The following is a 7,567-nucleotide window of genomic DNA, read 5'->3' as shown; positions in this document are numbered from 1 at the left end:
CTTCCAATGGGTTCTATGGGAAGGTGCTTTTCAAGCAGCACAGTAGCAAGAGCTGATAAAATTCAGTCACGAAGGTGAATTGCCGGTCTGAGGGCAGCCTTCCACAAGAACTGGAGCAAGGTCCTACAACTCCTTTATCAGGAGGAGTGGCTCTTGCCCCAAGCCTCCCATACAGCGGGTATCTTTATGATACTGAACGCTGATGCCTGGGCCATGGATTCTTGTCCTGGTATAACTGTTTTTCCCTTAAATCATTCTTTGCACTGTGTGCTCTAGGCATTCCTCCAATTATAAGCTGTTTATTCCTTAATTCATGCTCTGTACTGTGTCCACTCTAGGCGTTCCTCCAATTATGAACTAAGATATAATTGTATATATATGTAGGGAAATATTCTTTAGGCACTCATACTATCAACTATTATATGATTATATATAGAGGATTAGATAAAGGGATTCTTCAAGCCCTAATTCTATAAATTAATATATGATTATAAAAGGAAACAGCTGAGTAGTAACACTATAAAGTGAGATATTCCTCAAGCCCTAACTGTGCCGGGGTTCTGCTTAGCTCTCCTTCCTCAGTGCCTGTATGGGGGGGGGGTTACCCACAGACTCCACTGCACCATTTGTCGCAGAGTTCATCCCAATTCTCCTGATGATGGACTGGCCCCTGGTAAATGCGGTGGCCATTTGCATTTGCTAATTACCTTTATCCAAAGGAAAAATCAATTTTTTGTATCTTTATGACAGGAAGTAGGTTTACAATTTGAAGCCAGGATAGCTTCTCTGGAAGCTGGGCTCCTACTGTCCCTTGAAAGTGGGCGACAGGGATACCATTTCGAAGAAATTACTCCCAAGTCCTTGGGAAAATACATTTCTGAGTTGTAAAACTGGAGGGAAATCTTACTTAGTTTTAAAACACATTTACGTGTATCTCAAAAAGACAGAACAAGAATTTGTGATTACAAGTTTTCTTAAGCAAATCCGCTAAGGAAAAAGAGTCTCCCTTTTGCACCAGGATAAACTTTTTTTTCTTTTTTTTCTTTTTCTTTTTTTTTTCAGATGGAGTCTTGGTCTGTTGCCCAGGCTGGAGTGCAATGGCGTGATCTCGGCTAACTGCAACCTCCGCCTCCCAGGTTCAAGAGATTCCCCTGCCTCAACCTCCCTAATAGCTGGGACTACAGGCGCGTGCCACCACGCCCAGCTAATTTTTTGTATTTTTAGCAGAGATGGGGTTTCACCATATTAGTCAGGATGGTCTTGATCCTGATATCTTGATTCTCCCGCCTTGGCCTCCCAAACTACTGGGGTTACAGGCAGGAGCCACTGCACCCACCCTCCCGATCAGTACTTTTTAGCTTTGTAAATTACCCTGCACTGCCATAAACAAAGTTCAAGTGCAAAGTAAGATGCTTGTTCTGAGAAGAGGGTGCTCCTCTCCAGGATGAGATGGGGCAAGAGGGCAGAGCCCTTGTCTGAGTTCTGGGGGCATGGGGAGCGGATTTGTGCAGTGAGGCAGGGAAGTGGAAGAGCACACAGCATGATCCGAAAGACCTGGGCCCACTCACGTTGACCTCTACCTCCTAAGGCATTCAACTCAGGATGATCTTCCAAAGTTGGTGCTGTTCTCCCTGTTTTACAAATGAGTAAACTGAAGTTCAAGCAGGTTTCAAAGCTCTTTACCCCATGATCACATGCCGAGGTGAGAACCCAGGTTACAAGATTGCCCCTCCCCACTATGCTGCAGTGAGTCAAGATTATCACTGGACCAGCAGTTGAACACTTCTTGTATGCCAAGCACTGGGCTAGGGACCGTATTTATTGAAAAGACATGAGCCAAGGTGCTTGTTCCAGGTCACACATCTAGGAGTTAGCCCACCCAGAATTCAAAGCCACATCTGTCTGATTCCAAAGCTCAGTCTTGCCATTTATTATCCCCTAGGAGTAGGAACAGATCTAGCTGTGGAGCAGTCATTCATCCAATCGGTTTCCTTACTTGTCAAATGAGGATCATGCTGCCTACCCCACTGCTGTGTGGTGAGAATTCGATGCATCCACGTGTGGACATCACGGTTTACTCTATTATTAGAATATCCATTCCTCCTATCAGTAGCTAAGACTAGCCAGAGAACTATCCCTTAGTCTTTTTTTTTTATTTCCTTTCTTCCCCCTTCTTTCCTTCCTTCCTTCTTTCCTTCCTTCCTTCCTTCTTTCCTTCCTTCCTTTGTTCCTTCCTCTTTTTTCTTCTTTCTTCTCTTTCTTTCCTTTCTTTCTTTTCTTTCTTTGTCTTTCTTTCCTTTCATCTTTCTTTTCTTTCTTTTTCTTGGTCTTACTCTGTTGCCCAGGCTGGAGTGCTCACTACAACCTCTGCCTTCCAAGTTCAAGCAATCCTCCCACATCAGCCTCCCAAGTAGCTGGAAATACAGTCATGCATCACCATCTGGGGTTAATTTTTGTACTTTTAGTAGAGACAGGGTTTCACCATGTTGGCCAGGCTGGTCTCAAACTCCTGGGCTAGTGATCCACACACCTCGGCCTCACAAAGTGCTGAGGTTGCAGGCATGAGCCACCACATCCGACCTCTTAGCCTTTTCTTTTCTAAAATATTCTGGACATGAGACACTGCAACCACCCTCATCAATGGATTCCAGGATCTCTGAAAACTTTGTCGGGAATTATCTCCTAGATACATCCTGATCCTAAACCTGGATGCTTAACACCAGCATGATCATAATTGTAATACCGAGCACTGATGGAGAATTTGCCTTGGGTCAGGCACTGTTCTGCTGTGGAGTGAGTCATTTAGTAGTCATACAATCCCATGGACAGATACTACTATAATCATCTTTATTTTACTGTCCAGGGGACTGAGGCACAAGAAGGTCAAGTAACTTGTCCAAGAACACACAGCTGGGAAGGAACAGCTGCAATTAGAAACAAGGCAATCTGACAGGAAGACCAGAGCTCTTACAATATGCCAAATTTGATTCTGGCCACTTGATTGCTTAAATTTAAGGAGCTTTTTAATAGACAGTGATTAATATTCATCCCTTTGCCTAAGGCAGAGGCTATCCATTGACTTGCTACAATGTATCACAGAGCCACTGTTTTAGCAGATCCCAAATTTAAGGCAGATCTGATTTCTTTTTACCAGTTCTGTCTTTCACTTTTTTTTTTATTTTGAGACAGAGTCCTGCTCTGTCACCCAGGCTGGAGTGCAGTGGCATGAAATTCCCGGGTTCAAGCAATTCTCATGCCTCAGCCTCCCTTGTAGCTAGGACTATAGGCACCTGCCACCATGCCTGGCTAATTTTTTGTATACTTAGTAGAGATGGGGTTTCACCCGTGTTGGCTAGGCTGGTCTCAAACTCCTGACCTCAAGTGATCTGCCCACCTTGGCCTCTCAAAGTGCTGGGATTACACGTGTGAGCCACTGCGCCCAGCCTTTCATTGGTTTTAGATTACATTATTCATACAATTGTATATTGCATCATAGATTTCAAATGCAATGACTAAGTAAATGGAGTACATAAGTGATTCCCATTATTTTACTATGAATCTTACTACCACTTTTTCTACTTCAACCTGTAACTTTTGTGAGTTTTTATATTGTTTTGTTGTGTTTTGTTTCAGACAAGATCTTTCTCTTTTGCCCAGGCTGGAGTGCAGTGGCAACAGGTACGTGCCACCATTCCAGCTAATTTTAAAAAATTGCTTTTAGAGATGGGGTCTTGCTATGTTGTTCAGGCTGGTCTTGAACCCCTGGGCTCAAGCATCCCTCCCACTGAAGCCTTCTGAGTCACTGTGATTACAGGCATGAGCCATCACACCCAGCCAACTCTGGGACACTTAAATTGTATTTTTTCCTAAATAACAATCTCCAAATAAACTGGAGACTTATTTTTTCAACCTATCTTTTCATATCTCTGTAGAAGATTGCCTGAGCTCCCTAACTCTCAATAACAGAATGTACTGCATTTGATACTCTCCAAATCCTCAACATTTCCCAAGCCAAAGGCATGAATGTGTTCAAAGCTTTGTCCTTTCCTTTCTGGGATATGTGTGCAAGAGGCTATGTGTGGATTTTACATGATCATTCTCAGCTGTTTCTATTTATGTCTCCTCCTACAGATTATGAGGTTCTCAGGGGTGGGAATGGATTTTTCTAAATCAGGAACTTAAACTAAGCAGGTGCCTAGTAAATATGTATCGAATTTAACTGAATTTTGATTTTTAAAAGGTGTCATCATTTACAATCAGCATTTCTAAAGAAAGCACGTTGAACATGAGGCTGAGGAGATTGTGCAGCATGGTGAGAGCTTGGTTCACTGGTTCCAGGTCTGGATCACGTCGAGCAGCCACGTCTTCTCTTTTTGCCTTGTAGGAAGACTGAGTCCCAAATCAGGCAGCTCCTCAGTATAGAGACACACTGTGTAGTGGTGGAGCTGGGCAGGTGGAAGGCTGGAATGAAATGAGAACAGCCTTCAATCCCTGGACTATTACAACAGTCTCGATGTTCTCTGCCTTTCCCCACCACCCTCACCTTCAAATCTTTTTTTTTTTTTTCAGATAGAGTCTCGCTCTGGTAACCCAGGCTGGAGTGCAGTGATGCGATCGCGACTCACTGCAACCTCCACCTCCCAAGTTCAAGCATTCTCCTGCCTCAGCCTCCCAAGTAGCTGGTATTACAGGCACCTGCCAACAGCCACCATGCCCACCTAGTTTTTGTATTTTTCGTAGAGATGGTATTTCATCAGTATTTTGCCAGGCGGGGCTTGAACTCCTGACCTCAGGTGATCCACCAGCCTCGGTCTCCAAAAGTGCTGGGTTTATAGGTGTGAGCCACCACATCTGGCTTCACCCTCAAATCTGTTTCACACCTGCTGTTGGAATTCCATTGGTCGTCTAAGCCCTGGGGCAGTTGTGGTCACTCCTCTGCAGTTACACATCCACCCAGATGCACCTCCCTGAGACTCACCACTGTGTATTAAAATTATTTGTATATTTTTCTGCTTCTCCCACTGGGCTAAAAAACTTAACTTTTTAAAAAAAATGATGTCCCTCTCTGTGGCCCAGGCTTGAAGTGAAGTGGTATGATTATAGCTCACCACAGCCTTAAACTCTTGGACTCAAGGGATCCTCCCCACTTCAGCCTCCTGTCCTGAGTAGCTGGAACTACAGGGGTGTGACACCATGCCTGAATCCTTTTTTCTTTCTTTTCTTCTTTCTTATTTCCTCCTCCTCCTCTCCCTCCTCCTCCTCCTCCTTCCTCTTTTTTTGTAGAGACAGGGTCTTTCTTAGTTGATCAGGCTGGTCTCAAATTCCTGGCTTCAAACAATCCTCCTACCTCAGCCTCCCAAAGCGCTGGAATTATATGGAATTATAGTTAATGAGCCACTGCACCAGGCCTAAAAATATCCTGAGGTCAAGAACTATGTTATTTTTCTTCTTGCTGTTTCCAGAGTCAGAAGCATAGTAGATACACGATAAGTAAATAAAGTTCATCCTAAAGTCCTGTGCTGACAGCTGCATCTTCTTGCCGTCCACCTTCCAGGCTCATCTCTCCCTGCTCGTCTCTCTAACCTGGTCTCTCCCCGCTGCTCACTCTGTGTCACCTTCCATGGTCCACAGCCGGTTGCATTGCCCTGGAGTGTATTGGAAACATAGACTGTCAGGCCCCGCCTCACACCCAGGATGCAGCGTCTCTGGGGAGGGCCCAGGAACTGGTTTGACCAGCTCTCTGGGAGATGAGGACACTAAAGGAGACCCCTCCCTATCCTAGGTGCACTGGCCTCAGCCTACCTGGGGGGGTGGTGCTTCCTGCACATGCCCTCACCTTCTTCATCCCAGGTGCTGGCTCGGTTTCCTCCATTCACAGAGCCCTCCTCCGTGCTGGTCCCTGGAGGAGAGCAGAATACACAAGACCCAGAAGCTGGAGGCTGGACTGTAGGGTCCTGTGGCAAGTGGTAAGAGTTGAGGCCACAAAGGGAGACAGGAGCCACAGCTTATGGCTCGAGTTGTCACATGAATTAGAAAAGGGTTTATAATTCATGGTGATCTTAGATATATTTTAGAATTTGAGATTTGTGAGGCAAAACCATTTAACACAAGTGAGATCCGGGAAGCAGGCTTGGCCATCTGTGGGAGGCATGGTGCTGTTCTCTGCCATAGCACCTATCACAATGCTGTGTATACTTCTGTCCCCTGGGGAAGTGTCTTTGTTTGTCTTTGTTGGAAGGGACACTCATGTATTTTTCATTTTTGTACTCCCAGTGCCTGGAGAGTATTAGCGACTTAACAACTTTTTTTTTTCTTTTTTGAAGAGGCAGGGTCAGCCGGATGCAGTGGCTCATGCCTGTAATCCTAGCACTTTGGGAGGCTGAGGAGGGAGGATCATGAGGTCAGGAGTTCGAGACCAGCCTGGCCAACATGATGAAAACCCATCTCTACTAAAAATACAAAAATTAACCAGCTGTGGTGGCACGTGCCTGTAATCCCAGCTACTCGGGAGGATGAGGCCAGAGAATGGCTTCAACTCGGGAGGCAGAGGTTGCAGTGAGCCGAGATTATGCCACTGCACTGTAGCCTGGGTGACAGAGCGAGACTGTCTCAAAAAAAAAAAAAAAAAAAAAAAAAAAAGACAGGGTCTCACTCTGTCACCCAGGCTGGAGTGCATTAGTGTAATCATAGCTCACTGCAGCCTCAACCTCTCCTGGCCTCAAGTGATCCTCCCTCCCCAGCCTCCCAAGTAGCTGAGACCACAGGCAGTATGCCCACCTAATTAAAAAAAAAAATTGTTGTAGAGACAGGGTCTCGCTATGTTGCCCAGGCTGATCTCGAACTCCTGGGCTCAAGCAAACCTCCTGTCTTGGCCTCCCAAAGTGCTGAGACTACAGGTGAGAAGTTCCTGTGCTAGCCAGACAACTGTTTTCTGGATGAATGGGAATGACCTACTCCTACTGCCTTTTTATTTTTATTTTTTTCCTTTGGAGGATTTTCCAGTAAAAACAGGAAAACCTGCTAGACAAATTCTAAAAGAGCTGTACCACTTCCACTTGGCTTTTGAGATGAGAATGGGCAGTGTGGGGACAGGCAGAGGTGTCGTTCCCACCTGGGCTGCATGATAACGGATAACCCTAGAAGCTCTGGCAAGCACTGATGCCTGGAAGCAGCTGTAGGGACTTTCCTTCAACTGGACCACAGTGTGGCCTGGGTATTAGGCTTTGAGAGGCTCCCCTGGGGATTCTGACATGCTGCAAAGATTGGAAACCAGGGAGTAGAGGGAGTACAGGCAGGTAGGGAGGCCAGGCAGGAAGCTCTTGCCCTAGACAGGAGAGACATGGGTGCCTGTGCAGAGAGCAGGATGAAACCTGCTCAGAATTAAGGTGCTTAGAGTCAACAGGGTTCAGGGAGAAGGAAAAGAAGCACAACCCACCCCACTTTCCTCTCGTCTGTCACCTGCTTCTCTCTGGCACCCCTCCACTTCTGGGTTCTGGCAGGTTGGCTCGCTGTGTTCCTCTCCATGCCCCTGCCACCTTGTGCTGTAATTCTGGGCGATGTCAATATC

The 7,567-nt window shown here is 45.9% G+C and overlaps 1 non-coding gene across 1 annotated transcript; it reads right to left on the bottom strand.

Moving 5' to 3' along the window:
- Nucleotides 1–6,989: 6,989 nt before the first annotated feature.
- LOC135276134 (U7 small nuclear RNA) lies at nucleotides 6,990–7,051 on the bottom strand. Its single transcript, XR_010343698.1, has one exon. It is a non-coding gene; the product is annotated as a U7 small nuclear RNA (small nuclear RNA).
- Nucleotides 7,052–7,567: the final 516 nt, after the last annotated feature.

The sequence above is a fragment of the Aotus nancymaae genome, unplaced genomic scaffold (genome assembly GCF_030222135.1).
Source record: "Aotus nancymaae isolate 86718 unplaced genomic scaffold, 86718_ANA_hifiasm-v0.15.2.pri h1tg000020l, whole genome shotgun sequence".
Taxonomy (NCBI): Eukaryota; Metazoa; Chordata; class Mammalia; order Primates; family Aotidae; genus Aotus; species Aotus nancymaae.
This window is presented reverse-complemented; position numbering and strand designations above follow the sequence as displayed.